Below are 9,767 nucleotides of genomic sequence, written 5' to 3' on the forward strand. Positions count from 1 at the left end.
ATATATATACATATGTATATTGACTTTCATTATCAGTACTTTAAAAAAATCTGATTTTTATTTATCTTCAGGGGTTATAAACACTCCACATTAATTTAGAAATATATTTTAACACTGTAAGTAGTACATATGACTTACAAAGAGGGAAAAGAAACAAAGTGCAGTTCATTGTAACTCATATACATCGAAAGTCAGTACAAGCTCAGAATTTTGGAAAGAGGGTAAGCAAGGAAGTAGAAGGAAAAGAGTACAGGGTGAGAAGGTTACCGTCTCATCATCTACAACATGATGTTAGTGGATAATATTTGAAATAGATAAATTCAAGAAATATAAAATAAGTATGTTATTTGGTAACATGACAAAAACTTCCAGAGAAATAGTTGAAGGTCAAAAATGGTCTCTGGAAAGCATAATAGGAGGGTAAAGATTGCAAGGAGCATGGGATACAAGGTTACTGCTTTGTTCCTTTTAAACCTTCTAGAATGATTTGACTTATTAAAAATAATTTGTGAGAGTAGAAAAGAGTAAACCTTATCATCTTAATAACCAAGTGATTCTAGAGCATGGTCTGAAGTCCACTCCCATGGATGGAAGACAAACGCTAGGACAGCCTTGCAGACAACCAGCATGAATCCCAGCGCGAAGCATCCTTGGAGGTGGGGAGGCATAAAATGTTATCCCACAGTAAGAGGATTTCTGTCAGAAAAGATTGGATGACTGGATATAGGTTCTTTCTTTTTTTATATAAATCATTTAATTGGGGGCTCTTACAACTCATAACAATTCATATATCAATTGTAAGAAGAACACTTGTTCCAATCATCGTTTTCAAGTAACTTAATTCCATATCCTTGAAACAAATGTCCAAAGCAGTGGTTCTCAATCTTCCTAATGCTGTGACCCCTTAATACAGTTCCTCCTGTTGTGGTGACCCCCCCAGCCATAAAATTATTTTCATTGCTACTTCATAACTGTAATTTTGCTAATGTTATGAATTGGGCGACCCCTGTGAAAGGTTCGTTCGACCCCCTAAGGGGTTGCAACCCACAGGCTGAGAACCAGTGGTCTAAAGGGTTCCTTAGGCTGGAATTGGCCTGTGAAAAAAGGCAAAGTTTCTTCTTTTTTTTTTGAAGGTTAAACAATCATTTATTGAGGCCTGCCCTCCCGGGCTCCAGGTCACTTTTGCTGCATGTAGATTGTGTGTGCCTGCCCCGGAAGATGGAGGAAGGCAGCTGCCAGGCGCACTGTTCTGTGAGCCTCAGGAGGCTGCAGAAGCTGGCTGCCTCGTACTGCTGGAACACGGCCCGCAGCTCCATCTCTTTGTACATTGTCTTCACCCGCACCACCTTCTCTGCCTCCTTCTGCCTGTCATTCTTCTGCAGGACCCGGAGCTGCCCCGGAGAGGCCCGATGCAGACACTGAACCACCAGCCGGCTGCATTTGTTGTCCTGGATGTCAGTGCCAACCTTGCCTGTCACATTGGGGTCACCAAAGAGGTCCAGGGAATCATCCTGCCTCTGAAAGTACTCGCCCATCTCCAGCAGGATCTGCTTGGCATCAGCATGCTCCTTCTCCCTGTCAATGCCCGCCATGGACATGGCAGCAGCAACGGGGTGGTAAAAGGAGTAGGAGGAGGTCTTGTACTTGACAATGGATCTATACCTCTTTGGGGTAAACCTGCTGAGCTCCACGTTGTCCTGGGGTGGTGGTGATGGGGTCCAGGGCCTGTCCCATCTCAGTCTGATAGGAACCCTCCAAGGAGAGTGGAGCAGGTGCAGGCAACAGGGCTGCCCCGGGCAGTAGAGAGAGCATCAACAGGTGGTAGAAACAGGATTGCAGCAGCCTGGCATCATTGATGGCATCCAGACCTAGGCCTGGCTTCTGGTACCAGCAGGGCTGCCCCGGCGGGTGAGGGATGAAGCCATTATGTCATCCAGTATCAGGAGGAAAGCTTGGAGCAACTCGACAAACCAGCCCACGGTCAGGGCCCTCTGCAGACTGTCAGCATCCTGCTTCCTGGGCTCCACCAGTGCCTGGAACACAGCCACCACCGTCAATCCTCGGTTGTACTTGCCTCTGACGACATTGTATTCCAGGACCTTCCTGAGGCGGGCAACAGCATCTCCCGTCTCTGGGTGCCCCAGGTCATCCTCGGTCAGTACTTTGAGCATAAGGGAGAAATGCTGGGTGAAATTCTGCTTTTCTTGGGCATCAGCGCCCACTTTCTGGTCTCCGTTCATTCTGAGAGAGGAGCAGCATGCTCTGTTCCAAGATGCGAGTTCTTGCTTGGTGGCAAAGTTTATTCTTAGCATCTTCCTTCTCCTGATACAGCTTTCTCCCTCCTGCAGGCATCCCACCAAATACACACTCCTCTCAAACCTCTCTTCCTTTGTGATCCTCCCCTTCTTCAAACCTCGGAGATCTAATTCTAGCTATCTGGTAACAGAAAAATTATGACCTAAGTCACAGTCAAGTAAAGACTAATGACTGCTCATGTAAGTGTTAACACTTTACAACACAAGTTTGTTTGTGTATATGAAGAATGACACTTCAATGTAACAATCCAGAGAGAAGGACAAGCTCTTGCTGATGCTCTTCAAACCAATCCATGGGCAAACCGCTCTGACACACACATCGTGCTCCTGGTGCCCGTGTCCTTAAAGCTGCAGCAGCAGGACTGCTCTCCTCCTAGAAGACCTGCTCACTACGGGAAGACTGCTCTTGGAACCTGGCTCCCTAGCACCGCTAGGTCTCACACCGTGCGCTCCCCAGCTTCTGAAGAGCACTGCGCAGTCCGTCACCACACAGAATGCTTTTGTGTATTGATGCCACAAAGAGTGGGGTTGGAATGGAGTGGACAAACTCCTTAAACAACTTAGCTCTTTGTTCAAAATTTTCTTTAACTCTTCATACCTATTATGTCAAGGCAGCATCTCTGAACCGATTTAGACTCATGCTTCATAAAGAGCGGGACATCTGCAGGAAGATCAGAAAACACTCTAACAGGCAATGTGATAGTTATTGGTACTACTAAAAATTACTGGAGAAAAATATCTGGAAAAATCATTTGAATTTTTACTTAATCCTTCCAATCTAAATTAATATCTAACATTCAGATTCTTTGCAAAATAGTAGATATCCCACAGCCTTTCATACTAAGAAATGTTACACTACTCCCCAAACTGAGAATGCAATATTTATTTTCTATGCACACTCAATTTTCCCTTTAGCATCAAATCATGTTTATGTTTTTATACATTAAAATAGAAAGAGTAGCTTACTATGTTTAAAGTAAGAAAGAGAGCTTACTAAATTCTTTGATATGATACCTGAATCTTTGTCAAAGTGTTTGGCCTATCCCTAGGAAGTATAACTAGAGCTCTATTTTGAACATTTTCATCATTCTCTTAACTTTTCCACTTGTAAAATATTTTCTGACATCATGCTTACTTTTTATATTTTAGACACCATTTATATAAAATAAGGTATTTTAATTATATCAAGCAGTTGAAACTATGCTGATGATCTGAACTTTTAAAAAATTATTTTGAAAAATTATTTTATTGGGGGCTTGTACAACTGTTATCACATCCATACATACATCAATTGTATAAGGCACATTTGTACATTCGTACCCTCATCATTCTCAAAACATTTGCTCTCCACGTAAGCCCCTGGCATCAGCTCCTCATTTTCCCCCCATCCCTCCCTGCTCCTCCCTCCCTCATGAATCCCTGTAATTTATAAATTATTATTTTGTCATATCTTACACTGTCTGATGTATCCCTTCACCCACTTTTCTGTTGTCCATCCCCCAGGGAGGAGGTTATATGTAGATCCTTATAATCGGTTACCCCTCTCTACCGCACCCTCCCTTCACCCTCCTGGTATTGCCACTCTCACCACTGGTCCTGAAAGGATAATCTATTCTAGATTCCCTGTGTTTCCATTTCCTATCTGTACCAGTGCACATCCTCTGGTCTAGCCAGATGGGTAAGGTAGAATTGGGATCATGATAGTGTGGGGGAGGAAGGGGGGAGGAAGCATTTAGTAACTAGAGGAAAGTTGTATGTTTCATGGTTGCTACACTGCACCCTGACTGGCTCATCTCCTCTCCGAAACCCTTCCGTAAGGGGATGTCCAGTTGCCCACGGATGGGCTTTGGGTCCCTACTGCACACTCTCCCTCATTCACAATGATATGATTTTTTATTTTTTGATGCCTGATACCTCATCCTTTCGACACCTCGTGATTACACAGACTGGTGTGCTGAACTGAACTTATTAAAGCTGAAAATAAGTATATTTATAGGACATAGCTCCTACATTGCTACTAATACTTGTGACAAAAATGAACTTATAAACCAACTATGTAAAAATGTCGATATGCATCTGATTAGCATAGCCTTTACTTTAACAATGCTGGAGATATTAGAGGTCAAAGGATCCATGGACAGGCCTCTAGAGGGCCCTTTAAGCTCTAGATAACTCTACTGCGTTCAGTGCAAGGAAGCAGTGAGGCAGCTGTGCCATGATGATCTAGAGCAAGTCTTGGCAAACTGAGGCCCTTGAGCCATACCCAGCTCTTTCGGTATGTACATGTGTCTCTGAAGTAAAATAGAAAAAATTTAAAGGATATTACTCAGATAATGGTGATTTCATTTCCATGTAAGAACATATTTACGGCTCTTGAATAATTTTTAAATTGTTGTGAGAGACAGGATTGCTTTTTCTGTCTTAAAATTCTGCCGAGCCCCGACCTAGAGGAGAGAGCAGGAGGAGCCCAGTGAAGGTCTGGCGCTCTCCCTCTCTCCTCTCCTCCAGACCATTACGACAAAAGCGCTTCCTCAGTATGACCCCATGTGCTCATGTGCTGGTCACTCTACAGACATCTACTGCTATGCCATCAAGCCCAGCAATCACCTGCAGCCACTTAGAAGTTTTTCAAGGCCGAGGGCTGAAAGTCAGCATACGGTGCAGCATAACTACTCAGTCTCATAACGTCAGTCAGAAATCCAGTGGCTGAGAGAGCTAAGATTACTGCTTCTGTAATGACTGGCCCAAGAACCAGGTAGGGCTGATTCAGCTAAAGAAAAAATGATGGGAGGCTCAATCTCATAATTAAAGAAAATCTCATAATTATTTGTGTTAACCATGCATTCATCTGTCAATTAAACTGAGACCTAAGCCAAGGGAATGTGCACTGTAACACACTCAGTGTTAAGAACTATGGAGAAAGAGACACCTGAGGAATAGTGTGAATTCTTTAAATTTGTAATCCAGTGAAGTAAAAGAGAGTAAGTAAATATTTAATTTGGATTAAAAACTAAATTGAACCATAGAAAACTTCTTTTTAATCTAAAACTAAATACTACAAAGGAAAAGCATGAAGAAATATTTTGGGGAATTATTAATTGTCCGCATCTTGATTGTCAGAATGTATTTGCCAAAATTTACAACAAGGACTCTATTACATATAGACTTATAGACAGTTGAATATCAGAAATTTCATAAAGTTCCATCTAATATGTGATACAGAACAGGTACATAAAGCTGCAGGAATCACAGGAAGCAGAGGTTTACAAAGATTATCAAGGGAATAGAAGATAATCTTATGATGAAAAACTATTTAATCGGGGTTTTCAAAATACCAGGAATGCTTTCAACAGGTGAGCAAGTAAGCATTCCAGATGTGGGAATATAATGAGCAAAAAGCTAATAAACTCACAGTATGTCTACAGAAAGCATATAAGGAAACAGAAAGTTCATGAATACAAGACGGCCCAAACTCGAACCAAACCAAAGGAAAAGGTGGATAAAATTCAATTTTACTGCACTCACACCCACTGCCATCTAGTAAATGTCTACACATCACAACCCAGTAGGACAGAGTCGAGATGTCTCTTTAGGCTTCCAAGACTTTAAATCTGTAAGGGTGCATACAGCCTAATTTTCATTCCACAGAGTTACTTTGAATTCAAACTGTTGACCTATAGTTAACAGCCCAATGTGCAACTTGCTATACTACCAGTGCTCCAAAATTAGATTATAAAACACAAAACCAAACTCACTGTCATCGAGCTGTCCAACTCAAAGCAACCCCAGGAGTCAGAGTACAACTGCCCCTGTGAGTTTCTGCGACTGTAACTGTTTGTGGGAGTAGAAAGCCTCATCTTTCTCCCAAGGAGTGGTTTCAAACTGCTGGCTTCGTGGTTAGCAGTCCAATACATAACCACGATGCCACCAGGACTCCCAAAATTAGATTTTGGAGGCCCTTAAAGATCACGCTAAACAGATTATAGGCAATGGTTAGCCAATTTTTAAGCCAAGCAGTAATATCAAGTCAATTGTGGAAAAATAACCTTGGTAAACACATGGAAAAATTTCTTATTGCAGGAAAATAATTAGAGATAGAAAAAAGATATATTCAGGGTCTGTGATACCCTTGAAATGGCTACAATAGTGTGTCGGTGTGTTTTCATCAGAAACTCAAAGAAGTTCATTACCTCAATACAATAAAGACTAATGTTGAAGTGAACCGTGATAGATCAGGAGCAGTACGTGCAAAGAGAAGCGAGCAAATTCATGAGACACTTCATAGAGACTGCATTTCTGCACTTGACATTAATTACCAAGTGAGTGAACGAAGGATGTTGGAAGATAAAAATGAAGTTTCTAGCTTGGAAACCTGGAAAAGTGTCAAGAGAGAAGGAAGGGAGAGGTTGGAAATGGGTATTATTACACTGAGAACAAAACATTACTTCACTTCAGAGAATTGAATACTGAACATTTCCATTTGTGTCAGTATTAGTTGGAAAAAAATGTCTCCTTTTTATAAGCCAAAGTATTCCTGGCTAAAGGCAGGTAAGATGAACTGCAGAGGATCTTGCTTACATATTATTTAAAAAGCAGATGAGAATACAATCTTCAAAATCTTCCCGAGTGGCTATTCTCCCCATGCAGTGCTACTTTCCATATTCTCAATGTATTCGAGAATCTCAAGGGGACTTTACTCAGTCAAATATGAGTAAAATAATAAAGGGAGAATCCTTTTTTAACTGTATAAAGTATTTCATAGCAGTCGATAAGCCTACAAATTAGGAATTTGATTCACCCTTAAATAAAAATAGTGAGCTGTGATGGGACAGTAGTTAAGTGTTTAGCTGCTAACCAAAAAGTTGGTGGCTGGAATATTCCTATAAAGATTACAGCCTTGAAAATCTCTCAGGAAAGTTCTATTCTATTTACCAGGGATGCTAGAGTTAGAATCAAATCAATAGCAAGGGGTTTGTTTGTTTTTAAAATCAGTATAGCTTAATCTCTTATATAATGACATACTTCAGGACATACACCTATACAATAGAATAATTTTCTATTTCTTAGTAAATGATTGTTGGGCAGAAACCTAGGTTGCTTTTTATGTCTCCCTTTCGACCTCACCAGCCTCCAACGGTAAAATTGTGACAGGACATCACACTGCTCCAGGCTGGGTCCAGAAACAGAGTAATGTAATGTCTAGCAACTTCCTTTCTAGATAATTGTTTCTCTTGTTAAAAGTAATTAGAGTCAGAGTCCATTCTGTCACAAGAGACGTCCAGGTGTGCAGACTGGAACCACAGGGTGTTCAAGGTTGTGGCTGTCTTGGAAGCATATCAGACCTATATTCTGAAGTGTCTCTGAGTTTAAGTTCAAACTTCCAGCCTTTTAGCTGTGGCTGTTAAGTACCATCCGGTTTGATCCGACCCACTGTGACCCGATGCACAACAGAACGAAACACTGCCCCTTCCCGTGCCATCCTCACAATCGCTCCTAGGCTTAGCCCAGTGTTGCAGCCATCTTCTTGAGGAGCTTCCTCTCTTTCACTGTCCCTCCACTATCCTACGCAAGATGTCCCTCTGCAGGTCCTGGTCTTCCTGACAACATGTCCAAAGTATGCAGACAAAGTCTTGCCGGTCTTGCCTCTAAAAAGCACTCTGGCTGTACTTCTTCCAAAACAGACTAGCTCGTGAAACATGTCTTTTGATCTCTTGACTGTTGCTCCCATGAGCATTGATCGATAACTTCCTCCTTTTCTCCACTTATCATGATGTTACCTATTGATCTAGTGAGGAACTGGTCTTCTTTATATTAATCACAATCCATACTGAAGGCTTCAATATGTGATCTTCATCAACAAGTGCTTCACGGCCTCCTCGCTTTCAGCAGCAAGGTTCTGTCGTCTGTATGGCGCAAGTTAAGAACCTTTCTTCCACCTGAGGCCACATTCTTCTTCATACAATCCAGCTTCTCTCACTAGCATACAGACTGAATAAGTATGGTGGGAGGAGAAAACTGCTTCCATATGAGCACAATAAAGAGTTCTGGAATTCCCATTCTTCCCAAGGTTATCCATAGTTTGTTATGAGCCACACAGTTGAATGCCTTGCCATAGTCAATAAAACACAAGCAAACGTCTTTCTGGCATTCTCTACTTTCAGCCAAGCTCCATCTGACATCAGCAATGATATCCCTTGTTCCATGGCTTCCTCTGAATCTGGTCTGGTTCTCTGTCAGCTCCTTGTCGATGTACTCCTGCAACTGGTTGGATGATCTTCAGCAAAAGGTTACCTACATGTAATATTATTAATATTGTTCTATAGTTTGAGTATTTTATTGTGTCACTTTTCTTTGGAATAGATACAAATATGTCTATCTTTAAGCGGGCATCCTCAAACTATGGCCTGCGGGCCACATGCAGCCCGCTGAAAATATTTATCCGGCCTGCCAGGTGTTTTTGCCCCGTTTGTTTTTTTTTCACTTCAAAATAATATATGTGCATAGGAATTTGTTCATAGTGTTTTTTTTAAAAACTATAGTTCAGCCCTCCAACGGGTCTGAGGGACAGTGAACTAGCCCCCTGTTTTAAAAGTTTGAAGACCCCTGTTTAAGTCAGTTGGCCAGGTGGTTGTCTTCCAAATTTCCTGACACAGACAAGTGAGTGCTTCCAGTGCTACATCAACTTGTTGAAATATTTCATTTGATAGTCCATCAATTCCTGGAGCCTTGTCTTTGGCTAATGATTTCAATGCAGCTCAAATTTTTCCTTCAGCACCATTGATTCTTGCTCACATGCTACCTTCTGCAATGGCAGAATGTCGATTACTTCTTTTTGGCACAGTGACTGTGTATTCTTTCCATCTTCTTTTTAATTTCCTGCATCATTCAATAGTTTGCCCAAGGAAGTTTTCAATATTGGACATGAGGCTTGAATTACTTTTTCAGTTTCACTTTCAAATATGTTGATCATATTCTTCCTTTTTGGTGTTCTAAAATTAGGTCTTTGCAAATCTCATAGCAATATTTGACTTTATCTTCTCAAGCTGCCCTTTGAAATTTTCTATTCAACTCTTTGACTTTACCATTTCTTCCATTTGCATTAGCTACCCGGGGTCTTCAAACTATGGCCGGAGGGCCATATGCGGCCCATGGAGGATATTTATCCAGGCCGACGGATGTTTTTGCCCAGTTTTGTTTTTTACTTCAAAATAAGATGTGTGCAGTGTGCATAGGAATTTGTTCATAGTTTTCTTTTAAACTATAGTCCGGCCCTCCAACAGCCCTGAGGGACAGTGCACTGGCCCCTGTTTAACAAGTCTGAGGACCCCTGACTGCTACTCTATGATGCAGAGCACGTTTCAGAGTTGCTTCTGACATCCACTTTCATTTTTTTCTTTTTTCCTGTATTTTAAATGACCCTTTGTTTTCTTCAGGAATGATGCTCGTGATGTT

At 41.4% G+C, this 9,767-nt stretch overlaps 1 pseudogene; it reads right to left on the reverse strand.

Annotated features, from left to right (window-relative positions):
* Nucleotides 1–1,176: 1,176 nt before the first annotated feature.
* LOC101655252 lies at nt 1,177–2,270 on the reverse strand (annotated as a pseudogene).
* Between the last annotated feature and the right edge of the window lie 7,497 nt (nt 2,271–9,767).

This window comes from Echinops telfairi, unplaced genomic scaffold (genome assembly GCF_000313985.2).
Source record: "Echinops telfairi isolate 266 unplaced genomic scaffold, ASM31398v2 ScPeMD7_7;HRSCAF=31, whole genome shotgun sequence".
NCBI lineage: Eukaryota > Metazoa > Chordata > Mammalia > Afrosoricida > Tenrecidae > Echinops > Echinops telfairi.